The sequence below is a fragment of the Cryptomeria japonica genome, chromosome 7 (genome assembly GCF_030272615.1).
Source record: "Cryptomeria japonica chromosome 7, Sugi_1.0, whole genome shotgun sequence".
NCBI classification, from domain to species: Eukaryota; Viridiplantae; Streptophyta; class Pinopsida; order Cupressales; family Cupressaceae; genus Cryptomeria; species Cryptomeria japonica.
Window position 1 is genome coordinate 94,198,331 of NC_081411.1, and position 20,782 is coordinate 94,219,112.

Genomic DNA, 20,782 nt, shown 5'->3' on the forward strand with positions numbered 1-20,782 from the left:
AATGGGAAACAAATTTTTGTTCAACCCCATAAAGCTGCTAGGATCATAGGCATGCCCATTCATGCTCACTTTTGCATTGGCTCAAATTAGTTCCACATCTTGCAGGAATGTTGAGCATGTCAAGTAACGCCTGTTATCTACACACTACAGTAAAGTAGTGATATCCATTGGATTTTGAACTATTGAATATAGTCAGGAGTGCCTTCATTTATGACAGAGTAATGGAAGACACTAAACCGTTTTTCATATAGAAGTCTGGACATTAGATGTGGATACATATAAGTACTCAAAATTAATTTTCACTTGGTAAATACATCCTCACCAAATGAATCAAATAATGATTGATGCATCACTATAAAACCTACTACAAACATCCCAAAGACATATTCGAAGTCATCGAATAACATGCTCCTCTGCTTCTGCCTTGGAACATTGCTCAGTTTCACTTGGTCCTCTTGTTGCTTTTGGTACCTTTTGTAGTTTAGGATTAGAAACATTATTTTTAGGAGGAATTACCACTCTTTGATCAGGGATAGTAAGAACACCATCAACCAGTTGCGAGATGAATCTACACCTGTCATCGGAACCTGGTTTTTCTACTTGGTAACTACACGTAAAGCAAAAGACTGTAATCCATTTAGGTCAGCTCTTATTAATTAGTGGCACCCAGGTTTAATATTATACGAGTTTGTGACTTAATCTGCTATAAAAACTAGGATCTATTGGATTGATTAGCAGGTAAATTCAATTGGTGTCTTGGGATTTTACCTTCTATTATACTGAACCAAAATAAAATTTATAATGCATTCAAGGTGTACCAAACACCATCAAATTCATGTAAACTGAATTCAATGAAAAATTCAATTTATATAGAGTCAGAAGCTAACAAGGTACTTGGTACACAATACTATACACAATGGATTCACATGCCTAAGAATAATCTTGAACAAACTAAGCAATGAAAATACAAAAACCAAGACAATGATGTTGTTGATACATACATATAGCGACGACCAAACAAGGATGTAGCTTCTCCATCCAATTCATTAGATGGAAAAGTGGAGGTTGCAAGAAGTAATAAAGAAAGGTTTGATGACAATTATTCCAATATAGCTAGTAGAACAAGTCTTAAATGATTGTGGGCCAATGAAGCTCAGTGAAATAGACAAAATCAGATATTTACTCATTTTAGGAAGCTCTAGCAATAAAAACAAAATGATTTCAAATATATCACAGGAAATCCCAAAGGTATAGAACTTTAAAAGTATCAAGTATATTAATGTATTGATATACACACTGTCTCCCACCAAAGTTGAAGTTGAGGCAGATACAAGATAGGAGTAGTCATCCTTGCTTCTCCCATAATGTGTAGTAGTGCTTCCTAAGGGTTCCATGCACTTGGGTCAGACAAAAGTGATGGAAGTCCAAGACAATGCACATGGAACCTCTCTAATTTGTGTAAAACTGCAGGGCCAATATGATCCTGGCAAGAAAAGTACACATATAGGATCCTTTAGAAATTTAGCTAGCTTACAAGCCAACCAATTCAAAAGTTGTAAAAAATAGACTCATGTTATAGATGTGTAAACATCTATGAAAGCATTTTCTAACTGTACCAAGACAAAACCCTCCTTCCCGCAAAGTAGAAGTCTTGGTCTATAAACAAACGGAATGGGAGAACCATAGGGAAATCCATGTAACTTGGCAAGATTGCAAGAACTGTCATTCATCGAATCTTTTTATCACCTTTGGCCACTACCTAGAAGATCTCAAAAACATAATAACTGATTATTTTTAGATGTCCTTATAAGCATGGAGCTATTACTGGGGACAATGGCCTTGACTATACTATTCTACCTCTATGGGCAACAGGAGTAATAGTAGACATAGCTTCCAAGAAATCATGCTTCTCTAATTTTAGAGAATCAAAATCTATGACAAAGTTATAACCACTAGTGTATACTTGAGGATCTTTCTCATGGAAAGCATTAATTGAAGCTTTTGTGCACAAGGCTTTTAAATTAGTACCATAATACCACCAGTTTTGTATGATGACAACTTTGGGTGATTCTAGCCATATGATTTTGAAATCATTGTATCATGACACTTATGATTTTGATATATATATGAGATGATTCATCCTTACGGTAGCTATATACATGTGTACCTATGTGATGTATGTTTTTATGTGATGCTTATGATATGGATGCAAATATGTACATGATGAAATGCCATATTTTTGTTCTTTTATGTTTTATATGTTTATGCAAATGCAATTGTGGATGTATGAAATGCAAATGAATATGATAATGCAAATAATAATTTACATGATGAAAATATAAAATGTGCTAACCTGTGTTGTGTGCAAGATGTGATGCAATTGTGATATCTCTATGTATGTATGATATGCTAACATGTGGTAATGTGCAGGTGAAACTACATAAAATGCAAACATTTTTGGTGTGTCATTATACTCAGTCATGTGATAACAGGCTACATGGACTCAGGAAGGATGATGGAGGTCAATCAAGAAAGGGGGATGGAAGATAGAAGATCTGGAAGTGAAAGAGCTTCTTGTGCATTATCATCATTGAGCTTTATTATGGCAAATAAGTTATGATAATCGAGGTATATGTTCGACCTAGAAAGTCATTGTACCTATTTGCATGGAGATAAGACAGTAGCAAACAAGGAATGCCCCAGTTCATACTAGAATCATAATGTCCTCATATCCTTGGACAAGTCATATCATTACTAAGAGACAATCCACAGATAGCAAAGAAAAATAGGTGATGATACCCATCCTTGCCTTTCTAGTCAAAGAAATTCTGGAGATAAGATCTCTAGTCAGAGACATCCCAGAAAAGCTAAAAGACATGTCACCAGAAAGATAAAATCAAAAGAAAACCAAGACTCGACAACAAAATCCACTGTAGTCCTCAAGTTTAGTGTCTCTTGTCACTTGTATAAGTCTTATTTGATTGTGGTCACAATGTTTACTTTCACAAAAATGATAGATAGCACTGAACCATAATGTTGTCTGAGTCCATTGAAAGATTTGATTTGTTGAAGCCCATTGTTGCTGTTGTGTCTCATCTAAAACTAACTAAATCCATGAAATTGGTACTTTATTGTGGAGAAGATGGAACTTTATTGTGGATTTGTGATGCAAGTGTTGCTTTATTGTGGATTGTGCATGAATAGATGGAAGAAAATTGGAAGAAACAATACTCCTTAGAACGTGTGATGCTCTCAGTTCCACACCCATCACTAGACATAGGATTTGTGTTAGCCACAGATAGGAGTTGATTTATTATGGATGGAAAGGGGTGAAAAGGGAGGTTTAATATGAATGGCTAACCAATCTTGGGTAGATCAATAACAAGCCATGATGGGAATAGGTAAGTTTATTATGAGTGGAGGGGTTGTGAGTGCGTGTGAAGTGAAAGGATGAAATGGAATCTTGAAGGAGGGAGGAGCAATGTCTCTACACATGGCGTCGGTGACCCAGTTTTCACCATGGTACTTGCCTAGGGCGCCACCGAAGTGGTTTTCACTGTTGAACAAAATGTTTTTCTTTACTTTTTTTATTTTTCAATTTTTTTTGTATTTTTGTATTTTTGATTGTTTTTTTTTTTTTGTGTGTGTTTTTGAATTAGGATACCCTGAAGAGTTATGTGTAAAACCTGCGAAGGTGCATGCTATTGATAGGATCCTCTAAAGGTTCTCCCTCTGTGGTTGAGAGCTAATATGCACCTGATTAATAGGCAGATGTGATGATGTAAGGACCAAGCCAATTTGGTTCGAACTTGCCCTTCTTCTCTCTGTCTTGCTAATTTTTAGGATTCTCTTTGAGAACTAAGTCACCTACCTCAAATGTGCGAGGCTTGACTTTATGATTGTAACTGCAACTCATTTGTTGTTGATAAGCCTTGAGATGATTAAAAGTAGTTTGTCTTCGTTCATCTAATAGTTCAAGTTCCTATAAGTGAGAGACCCTGTAGTCTTCATCACTGATAATGTTTTGTAAATAGATTCGTAAAGAGGGTAACTCAACCTCAATAGGCAAGATAGCTTCAGCATCGTAGACAAGTGAATAAGGTGTGGCTCCTATACGTGTGCAGATGCTTGTGCGGTAAGCCCAAATTGCGGGATTAAGTTGGATATGCCAATCGTGACCAACATCATCGGCTGTCTTTTTTAGGATTTTAAGAATGGTTTTCTTTGACGCCTTAGCTTGGCTGTTACCTTGGAGGTAATAAGGTGTGGAGAAACGATGGGTAATATGGAAGTGATCACAAAGTTCATGAACATCTTGATTTTTTAAGGGACACCGGTTATCGGTGATGATGGAAATAGGAATACCGTATCGAAAAATGATGTAGTTGAGAATAAATGTAGCAATTAGTTTTCCAGTGACTTGTGTAAGAGGCACGACTTCAATCCATTTTGTGAAATACTCTATGGCGGTGATGATGAATGTGTGGCCATTGGAGGAAGGAGGGTGAATCTTACCTATGAGATAGAGTCCCCATTGGCAAAAGGGCCAAGGAGTCGCAATTCGTTGAAGTTCTTACGCTGGCACATGAATGAGGTCTTCATGAAGTTGACATTATTTACATTTCTTGAAAAACTAATATGAGTCTTTTTCTATATTGGGCCAGTATTATCCAGTCCTGATGGGTTTCTTGGCTAAGGTAGGACCACTAGAATGTTGAGCACATATCCCTTCATGAACTTCATGTAATGCAATCTGAGCTTTGTCCCTTTCTAAACATCTAAGAAGAGTGCCATCTAGACCTTGATGGTATCAGATATTGGCTAAAATGACGTATCAAGAAGATTGGCAAATGAAAGTGTGACATTGATTATTGGATAAGTTAGGAGGAAGGGTATTATTACGAAGGTATGTGAAAATGGAACCATATAACTTGGAATCAGGACCAACAACACATATCATCTCAGTAGGAGTGATCTTATATGAGGGGACCAAAATGTTATCTACCAAGAACTCATAGTGGTTTTCATTCTGTGGTAGATCGATCAGTGAAGAAATAATAGAAATGGCATCTGTGGCTCGATTCTACTCTCTTGGTGTCTGCTCAAAATCTAACTTTGCAAAATGTTGTTTCAGGTCATCCACCATTCTTTTATAAGGCATTAATTTTTCATCTTTTGTTTGGTAGTCATTAGTTGCTTGACGAAATACAAGTTGAGAATCCCCAAAAACATGAAGTTCCTAGATCTTCCACTTAACTACAATTCGTAATCCAGTTGTTAATGCCTTGTATTTTGCTATGTTATTACTACAAGGAAATGATAATCGATATGATTTTGGTATGGAATCCCGTTGAGGTGTGATGAAGAGGATGCCAACTACTGCACCATGCTGTGTGTATTAGCTGTCAAAGTATAGTTGCCAAGGCTTTGTGTGTGATACTTTCAAGATGGATTCATCTGAAAATTCTGAAGTTAGAGGAGCATCATCTATCATAGGAGCATCTACTAATTGATCTGCGATAGCTTGTCCTTTTATTTCTTTTTCGTCTACATATTCAATGTCGAATTCACTCAGGAGCATCACCCATTTGGCTAGTCGACTAGTAAGCGTTGCTTTATTGAGAAGGTATTTCAATGGATCAATCCTTGTGACCAACTTAGTTTTATGAGTTAGCATGTAATGTCATAATTTCCGTGAAGTAAAGACCACAACGAGACATGCACACTCAATTGGTGTGTAGTTTAACTCATATCCCACCAAAGTACGACTGATGTAGTAGACTATCTTTTCTTTTCCCTTAGTATCTTGTTGTGCTAGGAGTTCCCCCAATGTTGTTGAAGTAGTAGATATGTATAGTAATAGGTATTGATCTAGAATCAGTGGCATCAAGACTGGTGGATTCAGAAGATAATCTTTGAGTATCTAGAAATCTTGTTGGCAGTTATCATCCCATTTGAATTTGATGTTTTTATGTAGAAAATGCTGAAAAAGGATGACATTTACCTACAAGTTGTGCTATGAAGCTTCGTATGGACTGGAGTCTCCCTTGCAAAGATCAAAGTTGACTAATATTTCTTGGTGGTTGCATCTCTAGGATTGGCTTGACTTTTGCTGGATCGGCTTCAATTCCTCTTTTTGAGACAATGAATCTCAGGAGCTTCCCGGAGGTTACTCCTAAGACACATTTCTTGGGGTTTAACCTTACTTTGTATTTTTCCAACCAATCAAAAATGACTGAAAGTATGTCCAAATGTGTATCTCTTTCTATTGCATTTCCCAAGAGGTCATAAACAAAAATTTCCATAGTAACGTGCATGACATCATGAAAAATAGTAGTCATGGCTCTTTGATATTTAGCACCTGCATTCTTTAGCCCAAAGGGCATGGCATTCCAGCAGAAAGTTCCCCAAGGACAAGTAAATGTTGTTTTGTGTTGATCCTCAGATGCCATTTTTATTTGATTATAGCCAGAGAATCCATCCATCAAAGATAAAATCTCATGCCCTACTATGAGATCTACAATCAGGTCAATATTTGGCAATGGAAAATCATACTTAGGACAAGCTTTGTTGATGTCTCTGAAATTTGTTCATATTCTGATGCTATAGTCTAGTTTGCTGACAGGCACTAAGTTGGAGATCCATTCAAGGTAATCAATTGGGTGTATGAATTTGACATCTAATAATTTTTCAAGCTCCGCATTGACTAATAATGCCACTTGTGGATGCATCTTTCTTAATTTATGTTTCACTAGTTTTGCCCCTAGTTTGACTATCAAATGATGTGTTACTAAATCTAGATCCAATCCAGGCATATCAGCGTATGACCATGCAAAATTGATTTGTCTCTATATGAAGAAACTTATGAACTTTGATCTTTCTGTCTCTAGCAGAAATTGAGCCAGGAATATCTTACATGGAATTTATTTTGTGCCAATGCTTGTTTTGATGGTCTCCTCTACTAACATAGATGGTTTTTCTTCATATGATGTCGGGAAAATGTCAAGCCTTCCATCCTCGGGTGTCTCAGAGATGTTTTCATGCTTGGATACGTCTTTTCTTTTTAATTTTTTGGGGTCAAACAATGCCACAACGTGGTTTTCACCATAAGACCCTTGGTTTTTTTTTTTTTTTTATATTTTTGCGAATGGAAGGCCCAACACCGTCACCAAAATATGCCATGTTGTTGAGCTCTATAGTGTATCCTACCTTATGGTCCACAGGGGGAAGATCATATCGTATGCCTAGATATTCAATAAAGGCTTCATCATTTTGGAACGTGTCAAACAGTACAGGTCCTTCATGGTCTGATCTACGGGATCATTTTCAATGAATTTTCATGTTCCTCTAATGCTCCAGATTTTTGGTCTAGTATAAAGATTTTGGAATACTGACTCCAACACAACTCATTTTGCATGAAATAGAGTTTGTATGTGGAAATGGTGCTTAGTCAAAGTTTGGGTCAAACTGAGTACCTAAGACCATAAAAAAAAAGGTCAAAAATCAAAGTTACCAAAAGTCATCCAATTTGGCATCATTTTGAAGAGCTCGACGAGAGCTTTCCAACACAACTCATTTCATCAAAAAGGAGTTCAGATGTGGAAGTTATTCAAAATCAAAGTTTGGTCAACATTTGGTCAAACTTTATCAAAATGATGATGTGGTAGGTCAACATGATGACATGGTATACATAGTCAACACCATGACATGTTTCTTTGAATAGAGAATTAGAAGTTGACACTTGGCTCCATCTTGATTTGACACATCATCGTGTCGTCAACACCCAGTCATCATCCAATCAACATAATGACCAATCAGCCCTTAACACTCAGCAACATCTCACCTCTCCATATGGCAAGTCATTATTGGGAAAAGGAATCATTTTATTGTTTTCCATAAAAAAGTAAATAAATCAAATAACAAAATATATAAAACAAAAATAAAATACATTAAGAAAAGAAGTGTCCCTTTTCAACGTGGGACCTCCCTTATTTAATGTGATCTCACTTTTAAAATAAAAGACCATGCTATCTTATGGATGATGGAGAGAATAAAAGGGGATTGGTTTCCTAAATATAAGCCCCTTAAATCTTTTTTTGTGTTATCTCCCTTATTATTTGATCCATAATTTTTGTAAGTGAATTTAAGAAATTAGTCAGGAGATCGGATAAGAAATTTTGGCTAATTGTTTTCTAAGTTTTTTTTTAATTTGCAAGTGGTGAAGCGAGAGGAAGCTATTGTGAATTTTGGTATTTGACTCCTGCACTTCGAAAAGTGGCATTGTGCGGATAGGAGTGACTTTGTAACTCTTTGTAAACTCATTTTTGGAGCATAATTGGATCGGTCTCACCCAGTTCGGCAAACCCGGAGACATAGTCACCTTGTGGTGAAATTCATAATCAAATCTTGTTGTTTGCATCTCTTGTCTCTTCCTCTCTAATTTTTCTATTTCATCACTTCAATTTATTTGTAATTAAACATTTATATACATGGTAATTTCAATTTGTTAAGCATTGTAATGTTAGCATTTTTATGCAATCAGTCATAGATCCTAACATTAGATCAAGTGGTATCAGAGCTAGTTTGACTAGTATTGTAGATTCTGAATGCTGACAAGATCCAAGCTCCTGCAAGGCCAAGGTGAGATTGAAGCCTACAATTCTGAATTCGGGAAATGAAGGACATTTCCGAAGAAGTCTGTGTCTGAAATGGAGGTACCTGAGGAGATCAATGAGAAGGAATTTCGAAGAGTTTTGATGGCTCTGAGCATGAAGGTGGATTTCTTGTTCAACGAGCACAAAGAGCAAAAGGCACGTGAAGAAGGTTCGTCGAAGCATGAAGATCATGAAGATAAGAAGGATAAATGACCACCTGGTGGTGAAGATCCTCCTTCATCTCCTTCTCCTCCTTGTTCCCCTTCTTCTTCTCATTCTTCTGGAAATCCTTTTAAGGGTGTGTAGAAGCCTAAAATTAAGTTTGTTGTTAAATTTGAAATTCCTAAATATTGTGGGGAATTAGATGCTGAGAAGTTAGATGATTGGGTTTGGCAAGTAGATTTTTATTGTAGAGGTCAAGGTCTTCTTGATGATGCCTCTAGAATCTAGTTGGCTATGCTTTGGTTGGGAGGTATCGCTCTCACCTTGTGGGAGAGTAGAACTCGGTCTGAAATCTCACAACATGGTAGAGTTAGTTTGACTTGGTCAGAATTTGTTGGTGCTCTTAGGAAGCAATTATACCCCTTGGGTCATATGCAATAGTTAATGATGAGCTAGAAAAGTTTTACGCAAGGGAAAGGGTAGTCTGTCCAAGAGTACACCCATGAGTTCAGTAAGAGGGCTATTGCATTGGATGTCCCTTTGTATACATAGGATACTTTGTTAAAGTACATAGGTGGTTTGCACTCATATCTTAGACATTCCATTTTGGTCTTGAGTCCTAGTAACTTGGACGAAGTTTGTGTCCAAGCCACACAATTAGAGGTAGAAGGAAAGGGTTCTTTTGATAACAAGTTTGGTGATGGTAGCTATATATAGAAGTCATCCAAAATTGTCAAGTCATCTAAAGCAAAGAAGACAACTACTACCAAAAAGAAGGATGATCAGCTAACTTTGACATGCTCACATTGTGACAGGAATGGGCACGACGAAGAACACCATTGGCAGTTACAGCCTAAATTGAGACTGACGTGGGCTCAGAAAAAGGATCAAAAAAAGAAAGGCAAGGAGAAGACCACAAATGTTGCCATCAATCTTGGTTCAGATTCTGAGGACAAATCTAAGATTTTTGTGATGGGTTTGAAAGGTAAAGCTCCCATTGCTTGTGTTTCTTCTAATAGTTGTGCTTCTACTTCTCGAGTTGATAGTGTTCCTAAAGATCCAAACAGAAATGAACTTTTTCATGTAAGGGTTATCACTAAGAATGTGAAAATTGATGCACTCATAGATAGTGGTTCTCAAGTTAACTTGATTTTTGAAAGTAAAAAAAAAAGGATTGAAAACCACACCACATAAGAGACCCTATCCACTAGGTTGGATTTGTGAGAATGGTAAGTTGCAAATAACAAGGCAATGCACATTACAATTCGTGATCACAAGCAAGTTTGTGGATGAGGTACAATTTGATGTGGTTCCATTAGATATCTGTGGAATAGTGCTCAGAAGCCCTTATCTATTTGATCAAAAGGATATTTTCTATCGAGAGAAGAATCATTATCATCTATGTAAAGATGGCTTGCAATATATTGTGCATTCTCATAGATTTAAGATTGATTGTTCTTTTGCGAATACATGACAACTAAAGAGGATGATTAATGCAAGTAAGGATTTGACTCTCATGTCTGTCAGGTGTTTCAAGGTAGGATACAAAGGTGGTCAAGGCTACTAATGAACAAATGTTGTAGGATATGCCAACAAGATAGCTTGTGGAGATAGAAAATGAAAGCAAGGATAATCAAGATCCTTTCGTTAAAAATGTTCATGTGGTGAAAGACCATTTTTTTGTTGAATTGTTCACTTTTGGATCTACATTGTTTCTTAGTTTGATACTAGGCAGTGGTTATTGGTTAGTGGCTACAACAGTTGATGTAGAGGCACATGGGAGTGATCTCATGATGTCTATCATCAACAATATTTTTTTAGTCTTAATCTTGATTGTGAGTCAGGTACAAAGATGCAGAGATGACACAAGGAAAGTGGGGAGGTCGTGTCCTAACTCCATGTCAGTATAGATATAACTTTTGGAGGTCCAAAAGTCCTTCAGTGGGGAGGTGTGATCTGGGGGATCATTTTCAATGAATTTTCATGTTCCTCCAATGCTCCATATTTTTTCTCTAGTATAAAGATTTTGGAATATTGACTCCAACACAACTCATTTCTCATGAAATAGAGTTTGTATGTGGAAATGGTGCTTAGTCAAAGTTTGGGTCAAATTGAGTACCTAAGGCCATAAAAAAAAGGGTCAAAAATCAAAGTTGCCAAAAGTCATCAAATTTGGCATCATTTTGAATAGCTCAACGAGAGTTTTCCAACACAACTCGTTTCATCAAACATGGAGTTTGGATGTACAAGTTATTTAAAGTCAAAGTTTGGTCAACATTTGGTCAAACTTTGTCAAAATGATGATGTGGTAGGTCAACATGATGATGTGGTATACATAGTCAACACCATGACATGTTTCTTTGAATAGAGAATTAGAAGTTAACACTTGGCTCCATCTTGATTTGACACATCATCATGTCATCAACACCCAGTCATCATCCAATCAACACAACGATCAATCAGCCCTTGACACTCGACATCATCTCACCTCTCCATGTGGCAAGTCATTATTGGGAAAATGAATCATTTTATTGTTTTATATAAAAAAATAAAAAAATCAAATAACAAAATATATAAAACAAAAATAAAATACATTAAGAAAAGAAGTGTCCCTTTTCAACATGGGACCTCCCTTATTTAATGAGATCTCTCTTTTAAAATAAAAGACCATGCTATCTTATGGATGATGGAGAGAATAAAAGGGGATTGGTTTCCTAAATATAAGCCCCTTAGATCTTTTTTTATTTTATCTCCCTTATTATTTGATCCCTAAAAAATGGAATAACCTCCCATAAAAGATAATTCAAATTATAATAGGGAGATATTTTGATTTTTACTTGTAATGGGAGATATGGGTATAATATGGTTTTAACCCATATTAGTGAATAAATGTGTATAAAAAGGGGTAGGTTGGACATTTGATGGGGGAGATAATTTTTGTAAGTGAATTTGAGAAATTAGTCAAGAGTTTGGAGAAGAAATTTTGGCTAAGTGTTTTCTAAGTTTTTTTTAATTTGCAAGTGGTGAAGCAAGAGGAAGCTATTGTGGATTTTGGCATTTCACTCCTACACTTTGAAAAGTGGCGTTGTGCGGATAGGAGTGACTTTGTAACTCTTTGTAAACTCATTTTTGGAGCATAATTGGATTGGTCTCACCCAGTTGGGTAGACCTAGAGACGTAGTCACCTTGTGGCAAACTTTGTAATCAAATCCTGTTGTTTGTGTCTCCTTTCTCTTCCTCTCTAATTTTTCTATTTCATCACTTCAATTTTTTTGTAATTAAACATTTATGTATGTGCTAATTTCAATTTGTTAAGCATTGTAATGTTAGCATTTTTATGTAATCAGTCATAGATCCTTAATCAGATCATGGTCCCAGTCAATAAGTTGGTCCCAGGTATGTCGAGGTAGTTGTCGAGGTCATCATTGGCACTCTCCTCATCTGTCTCAATTGTGAATGAATCCAAATTGTCATCACTAGTAGCGCATTCCGGGACGGGTGTCCTCATTCTTTGTGATTTCGACCTAGAACCTAGAGGCAAGGACTGTGTGGGATCCTCAGGGGTTGTTTCTTGACCAACTTTGAATTTTCTATAAAATTCCTCTTTTTCTATGGGTTCACCTGGTTCTCTGAATGTCTCGGTGAGTTCATAGTCACTGGAGGATTTGTCTAAACCCCATTCCCATTCATTCGAGTCTATGGAATAGTGGTTCTCTTGTTGATTTTTGGCAGCTTTGATTTGTAATGTTGCTTCTATCTTTTGAGTATTTACCTTGGAAGACATGAAACCAAGTCCTTTTGAGCGTTCCTTTTTGAATGTCAATTCTGGTTGCAAAGGTTGAATGATACCTTCCTTTCTTAAGCCAAGAGGACTTTTACCATCATACCCAAATTTTTGTAGGATCTTGAATCCTTTTCCATATTTTTCACATGGTATGCTGATGTGATCTTGTGTATCATTTTCAAGGTATTTGTAAAGCATTTTGTATAAGTCTTCTTCTTCCATTTCACCCCATCTTTGGAAGATAGTAGAATCCCATTTGGGTGTAATGATAGATACCCATCTAGAAGGATGTGGTCGTCCATATTCTTTGGGCGAACTCATAACTTGTTGTAAGCACATGGTTTGATTCAAAGTGTATTCACCCATGCCCTTGTCCTGATATTTCTCTTTAAGCTCACCTTGTTTTGATGTATAAGGTTTTAATGATTCAAGATCAATGTTTGTAGAAGAAGGGACAACTTCCCTATTACTTTGAATAATCATCTCAATTTTTTGTCTCAAGTTATTGCAGTATATAAATGGATTAGGATCAACATTAACTGTTATTTCAACTCCATTGTGAGGAAACTTAATGCATTGGTGGTATGTAGATGGGACTACCCTCATTTCATGAATCCAAGGATGTCCTAGCAATATGTTGTATGTGAGATCCAAGTCTAGGACTTGACAAACGACATCCTTTGTAACTGGCCCAACTTTGAGAGGTAAGGTGACTGTGCCTTTGGATTAACGCTCTTCATCATCATATGCCTTGATTGTAATTTTGTTTGTAGCATTCACGGCTTTATCAGAATATCCCCATTGTATTATTGTATTCAAAGTACATATGTTTAGACCTGCTCCTCCATCTATCAGGAGTCGCTTTATTCAATGTTTGTGTAGGAAGGCTTCGATGTGTAAAGATGCATTATGTGGTTGGCTCACAAAGGCATCATCAGCTTCTATAGATGTAAGGGAGTGTGGAACAAAAAGGTATTCCACCTTGGCTTGAAACCGGTCTACGATCAGATGAGTAGGAACAAAAGTATCTCTCAAGATTTTGTCAAGAATGGCTTTATGTGTAGGGGATATGCGCAAGAGCTCGAGGATGGAGATAAGCACTGGTGTCTTCCCTAACTATTCTACAAGGTCATAGTTGGGCTTGGCTTATGAGGAAGTGGTGGTTTTAGCTGGAGCACCTTGCAAGGTGAATTTACCTCGACAAGTAACATTACATTCAAAGGTAGGTTCGGAAGAAGATCCAATTACTTTTACGACAATTTTGGGTCTTTGGGTAGAATTCTCAGGCGTTTTGTCCTTGATGATAATGGTAGAGATATAATTATCCATCGAAATGTGATTGATAGTTAAATTATAGTTATAAGATGCTCTGGTATAGTTGGTTTGGTCATTTGTGGCTTTATCTTTTCCCTTGTCATGTTTTGGAAATGGTTCTTTAAACATTTCCTGTTCTTGATTGGAAGAGTGTCCTTCAATCTCAATTTCACCTCTATCAATAAGATCTTGTATGATGTTCTTCAATCGATGACAATTTCCTATTTTATGACCTTTGCTTTTATGAAATTCACAATATTCATCATTATTCCACTAATTTGGTTTGACATTTGGCTCATATGGAGGCAAATATGTAATTGTTATTATTTTGTTTGCCACTAGCTTCTTGAAAACTGATTCTAGTGGTTCTCCCAGTGGGGTGTACTTCCTTCATGACTTTGAATTTGTTTGAGTATTCACCCAATTGTTTGTAGAGCTTGATCCGGAAAAAATGATTTTAGGTCGCACTGTATTGGCATCCACAAACACCATCATTGATTGTGTTCTTGTTTTTATTCCAAAATCTTGGCTTGTCTTTTCATTTTATAGTCCTCTATTTTGTTTGAATATTTTGATGACTCCTTGTTCAATTAGGACCCTCTCTATTGCTAAGCCTTTTTCAATGACGTCCTTGAAAGTGGACAAACAAGATTTTCTTAAGTCATAACCAATGTCTTTGTTGACATTCTGGGTGTACATCTCTACCATTTGTTTTTGTGGAATTTCACAAGAGCATCTGCTGGCTAGATTCCTCCATCTTGGCAAAAATGATGAAAAAGATTCTGCATCCTTTTGTTTGGTGTTACACAAAGGAGTGACTGATATGTCTGTCTACTAAGTTACTCCATGACTTAATTCTAGGTGGGAGTTGGGAGAACCATTCCATAGCTTGATCACCTAAGCTCTGTGGGAATAATCTCATCAAATATGTCTCTTTTGCTACTACCTCAATGCAAGCTATGAAAAACTATCTTATATGTGCCTTAGGATCTCCTTCTCTTCTGTACTTATCGAACTTAGGCATCATGAAGTGTTTAGGAAATGGATGCATTGGAATGCTCTTGTCAAATGGATAGGGACATATGTCTCTTGTTGTGTAAGTTGGCGTTGGTGCATTTATGTCCTCCATTTTCTTTTGTAAGCCCTTAATTTGCTGCTCCAAATTGTTCTTAAGTGGAGATCAACTTCTTGGACCATACCCCATGGCTGAACCACCAGGTCGAGGAGCATGTTTCATATATGGATGGTATTGATCATACACATGTTCATATGGAGGAGGTCTATAATGATGCTATGTATAGGGACCACTTGGCAAAGAGTCATGGTGAGGAATGTAATATCTGCTTTGTCTATGTATACCATACTCTACAGGTGTGTCATGAGTTTGTTCTCATGTGTTGCCCCCAAATTTGTTGCGGTGTTTCCTTGTGTCCAAATTTTGAGCATGCCTTTGGAAATCCAATTGCTTTGGTGGTTGGTCCTTAGCATTGGATAACCTAGGAAGCTCAATAAGTCAGAAACTGACTGTTCTTGTTTGCTGGGCTATAAAGTTTTCCAATTCTGAACCCAGATGTGCCTGTATATTTCATAGACACACTTAAATGACACAGATGTGGTTCTATTAGACATAGATGAATTTATGAGATTTTGTAAATGCAATGTTGCTCAAGAGAACATAGACACGTTTTTGCCCTTCAGTGACACGTTTATATGACACAGACACGATTTTGTTAGACACAAACGCGTTTCAGAAAACCTGAGTGCAATTTTTCCAATTCGTGAAGTTGTTTTGTTGTGACCCAATCTGAATTTTGGATTGTTTTTCGTGACAAGAGGACACAATGTTTATGAAGACTCAATCTTTACAAGTGTTTAGACTCAAAATGACCGAAAGAAATGTGTGTTGTTTGATGTAAAAATGTTTTGCATACACTTGAAGACACAAAAGACACAATTTTTTGATGTTCGGTCTTGAATGTTTGATAGTTCAAAATAAGACAAGCACAATTCCTATGGTTGGCCAGGACAATAGTTGTTAATCCCGCATGGGGTTTCCCCAGAGGCTATGCTATTCAGAGTGGATACTTATATGCTTGACCCCACTGGCTCCACCCTTAGCACTCACTTCTTCGGGGTAGCCAAGCATCAGTCCCCATGAAAACTCCCCTTGAAAAACTTTGTATCTCTACTAAGAACCATATGTGTGTCGGTCACTCTAGAGGTCCGACCTCCTCACCCAACAACTAGAAGGATTTTGGATTTCTAAAATAAAAAGGTGCTAGTAAGGGCATCCGCTGGTGTGGCCATACATGCGACACTTTTAGCTCTATAAATACAGAAGGCTCCCAGCCAATAGGGGTTAAGCCCTACAACTGATCAAATAAATTTGATCAAACGGATTTGTGGGGAGACATAGTGTCAGTATGAACTAATCTGCACATGTTACCCATGGCTTTCACCATGGATAGAGTTGTTTATAGTGGTTCAGAAGAGGATGGCTTTTCCTCGCTACCGCTTGGGTCGTTCTCTCCTCACTAGTAGTCCTAATGACCACACGGGGAGATGGGCGCTTGAAAAATGAAACAAAAAGAGCCTATTGCCCAAGACACAAAAGACACTGGTTCAATTTTAGTGCACCAATTGAAGTATTCGATGATCTATGAGAACAAGGAACACAATAAAGATCATAAGAAAAATCCTTATCAAGGTCTTGCAACAAAGATTTGTTAGTAGTTTGGATTGTTTCAAATGATCACCCCTCCGTGCAAGCACACAAGTTAGGTAAAATTTAGATCCAAAAGACTGTGAAATAGGGGTCTTCGACAAAATGGTTTTCTTTCAAGACAAGCTACACCAATTTTGTTAGCTAGATTAGAATATGTTAGCTCAATATAAACCAGATCTAAAATCTGAATGACGAAATAAAAGCCCCAAAACTGGATAACAAACTGAAATGCAAAAGCTGAAACATAGACACGATTTCACCTATCACAAACACTACAGAAAAATGCATACGTGCCTAGATCTGACACAGATGCCTCTTTGGGACATAGACGCGATTACCAAACACAGACATGTCTGAAGGCTTCACAGATGCGATTTTGGAACACAAATGCGACCTGCAACCATCAAAAGAAAATAAAACTAGTGTCGAAGACGCAGATGCGAGTTTAGATATCACAAATGCAACAGAAATTCAGAAACGCAATTTCAAAATGAGTAAACGCAAAAATGTCGAGATATTGTCAGAAATGTTAGATCTGCAACTTCAAAAACACAAAATCTGCAACAAAATATGTTAAATGCAAAAGGGATAATGGTCCCACCGGGCATGCCAAAATGTATATGGTGAAAATGGAAACAACAATATTGAAAGACTAAATAGACTCAACCACAAAACCCTAGCCTAACAACAACAAAGATCCACCTTAACATATGAAGATTACCTAAGACAATGCAAATCAAATGAAATCACAAAGATTATACCATCACATGTCCAATAGGGTTTGTATCTCCATTCTTCATATCCCCATTGATCTTGCTTGATATATTTGCTCTGACATTTTATGTGTGCACAAGGGCTCAACAAAGAATGGAAATGTGGTTGCAAGTAGGCTTGATCGCATATGAAAGTTTGAATGCTAGACTAGTCGAGTCGGGTTTGATAATGAAGGAAGCATCTCCTTATATAAAAGACACTATAAGAAATCAAGGGATTAGATTGAGAGGTGTAAAAGATAAATGGTTGGCTAAGATTAGAGGGTAGGTAGATGAAATAAAAAAATAATGAGAGGGTACGTAGTGTTGGAATAAAGATTTATTTAATTAATGGAGGAAGTGGGATCAATTACATAAATAAGATATTTATTTAGTTTAGGATAAAGGACAATCTAAATAAATAAAGATATTTAATTAAATGAGAAATAAGGCTAGAAAAGGATAAATGAATTAATTAAATAAATAAAGATTTATTTAATTAATAGAAAAATTAGGGTAAAGTAATTAAATAAATAAAGATATTTATTTAATTAGAGAGGGCAATTTTAGGTGTCCACAAATACTATGGATTATTTTTACTTAAAAGTAAAATATTTTAATCCATTTTAAATTAACCATGCCTAATATAAATACATGAATGACCAACATAAATATATATTTAATGATCACAAATGTAAGAGCTGGTCGCGTCTTAAATATATTATACTAATAGGAAAGTGAAAAGAGATATTCCATATTGTAACAAATAATCTGATTTATTCAAAATAATCAGAATTTCATATTTTAAGTTATATATTTGAATAATGACATCCTAAACAATAAGTCGATCAGATATGTGAACCAATTTCATAGAAGAAAAACCACTTCATTTTAATTCAAGGCTAAAATTTCTAATCCCACAAAATAATAGTTATTATTTTAAATTGTGTGTATTGTGTTGGGTCTCAAATCAACAGATTGGATAGGTTCTAAGGAAATGCCAGTCCCTATGGTCAAACCCTCCAATTGACTTGGCCAACATGTAGAGTGAACCTGTTTGGTTGCTTACTCTCTCACTTTAGGCTCTGCAGGACCTAGGCGGGTATACCTATTCACTGAATGTCTCCAATAAACAGTGCTCTTTATAGCAAATATGTTATCCTAATCTGATATCTCCTGATCTTGAAATGGCATGAGTTCCTTGAATGGAGATATAGCAGACGAGTTCAAGATTGTTGTTATGATAATTGTTTGCTTTGTGTTTCTTAATTACTTCTATAGCTGTCAAAATAACTAATTATGAAAGAAATGATGAGTATAACTTGAGATTTTAGCCAGTGCCTTCTTCACTGTTTGGGTTACAGAGTCATCACAATTTTCTTCAGGACTTATAGTGCGAATCTGTGAGACAGTTTTTTAATTCATCCCTTATGAACCTGTCAGTTACTATTTCTTTTAAAACCAAATGAATGCTTATATTATGTGCTGATTGAGTGAATTTAACCCTACCCTTAAGGGACCAGTCAATTAAGCTTTGCAAGGAACAATTACAATCCGCAAGCAAAACTTTTGTTGCAACATTATAACATAAAGCATAGATTTGATCTTAAGAATATGAATAACCTTATCTTTATCAGACAATATCACAGACGATTGCCAAAAGAAAATGAAATAATCCACAACACATATGCAGGGAAACAATTGATCAAGATTTGTATTCCATTGAAGTTCGTACATAGAAGACTTACAGGCTGTCGTTCTTTTGCTCTTAATCCTCTCTAATAATCTATCCCCTACATTACAAAAATCATTCTCATATATATATGAGGATGGAAGCTCTTCACGAAGAGACACGACCCTTTACAATATTAATCATTAATTTGAACATTTCTAAACTTAAGTAAAAAGAGATTCAAAAGCCCCAAATGATGAATGTAATCATCGTCTTTAAATGTTTTGATTCGAGGCGTTTGCTTTTTCAATTCATCCCCCAGCGTCAGATACTTGAATATTATCTGGTTGACGGTAGGGGCCATATCCTTACTCCGATCAATTTCTGACAAGGCCCAATCCTTGACGCTAATAAGTTCTTTTCGCAAATCCTCCAAGGTTATTACCTCTCCTTCTTTGTAGACGGAGGGCATTCCAACGGGTTTTTCATCATCTAATTCTTTTAAATCTCTTCTCAGCATATCTTCAAGTTTGACATGATTGTCCATATACGCATTGCCCTCAGTCTTTTCTTTTGGTGTCATGGTGTCGACATTGCTTAGCACTCCCTGCAACCGTGCTCTTAACCGTTCATGCTCTGTTAGTGCTTTTATCGTTCCATTGTAAACTGTCCAATACGGTTCGACCTGTAAGAGCATGGTGTTAAACCGATGTCCTACAATGTCGTTGACCAATTTGTCCATCTTTTGTTGGACATTGCCTGCGCGTTTATTGGCTTTTTCTGCCTGATATTTCCAGTACAGAGCATCAGAGATGTCATCCAAGCTACGTCCTGCGGGGTATGAGGTGTATTCGCTGATAGGAGTCCCCGTCTCTAATTGCAATACCTTTGCTTGCAGCTTCTGATTTTCCTCCTTGGATTTTTCATATAATCCCTTGTATGTAACGTTCTCTCTGACCAAAAACTCTGTCTGGTCCAAGTTCAATCTTGCAACATCCAGGTTGAGCTTTGCAGTGACCCTAGGATCAGTCTTTCCAACCTGATGAACCATGAGATGCCCAAAGGTTTCTTCTATATCCATAATGATTGGCCTCTTCCCCTTTGGATATAGTGCCCACTGTAGGAGAGCTTTTCTGTCTGGATCATATCCAGAGCCTAGGAACAGTTTATCTACCTCCTGGGGCAACACCTGTTGATTCAAATCTTGTTTTTTCAAAAAGCCATCAAATAAGAGTGCTGAGTTAATGTCCCAACCAGAGAAGATGATCACACCTGCCTCTTTTAATAATTTCCTCCCCTTTTCAGGAGTCATGTCTTTCATGAGGATATCAATTTCATCCTGTAATCTTTTCATCTGTTCCTCCTCTGGTTTTCCAGCCATGCTTCGTTTGACATGAGCCCCTTTGTATTGATATAAAAATGAAAGGAATTCCCTAGAAGAGGCGAATCCATCATCAACAACGAAGTCCTCATGCTCAGTCATTCTTATGTCAACAACATCCTTGATGTTGATTTCTCCTGTGTCCATGTTCATTTCTGTTTCGAAACCAGGAGGATAATCCTCTCTAGGAGAATCAGGTGGGATACTACTGGCGGTTGATTTCGGTGACATGTGAGCTAGGGGCTGACTGTCCTTCTCAGTGTTAATGAAGTGAAGGAATTGTGAAGGAACTCTGTGCATAATTTCAGCTTCATGTTGAAGCAGCCTTTTAGCCACTT

At 36.8% G+C, this 20,782-nt stretch overlaps 1 pseudogene; it reads right to left on the reverse strand.

Moving 5' to 3' along the window:
• LOC131856463 (ATPase family AAA domain-containing protein At1g05910-like) overlaps positions 1-20,782 on the reverse strand; it is an 84,437-nt pseudogene that overhangs the window by 53,211 nt on the left and 10,444 nt on the right.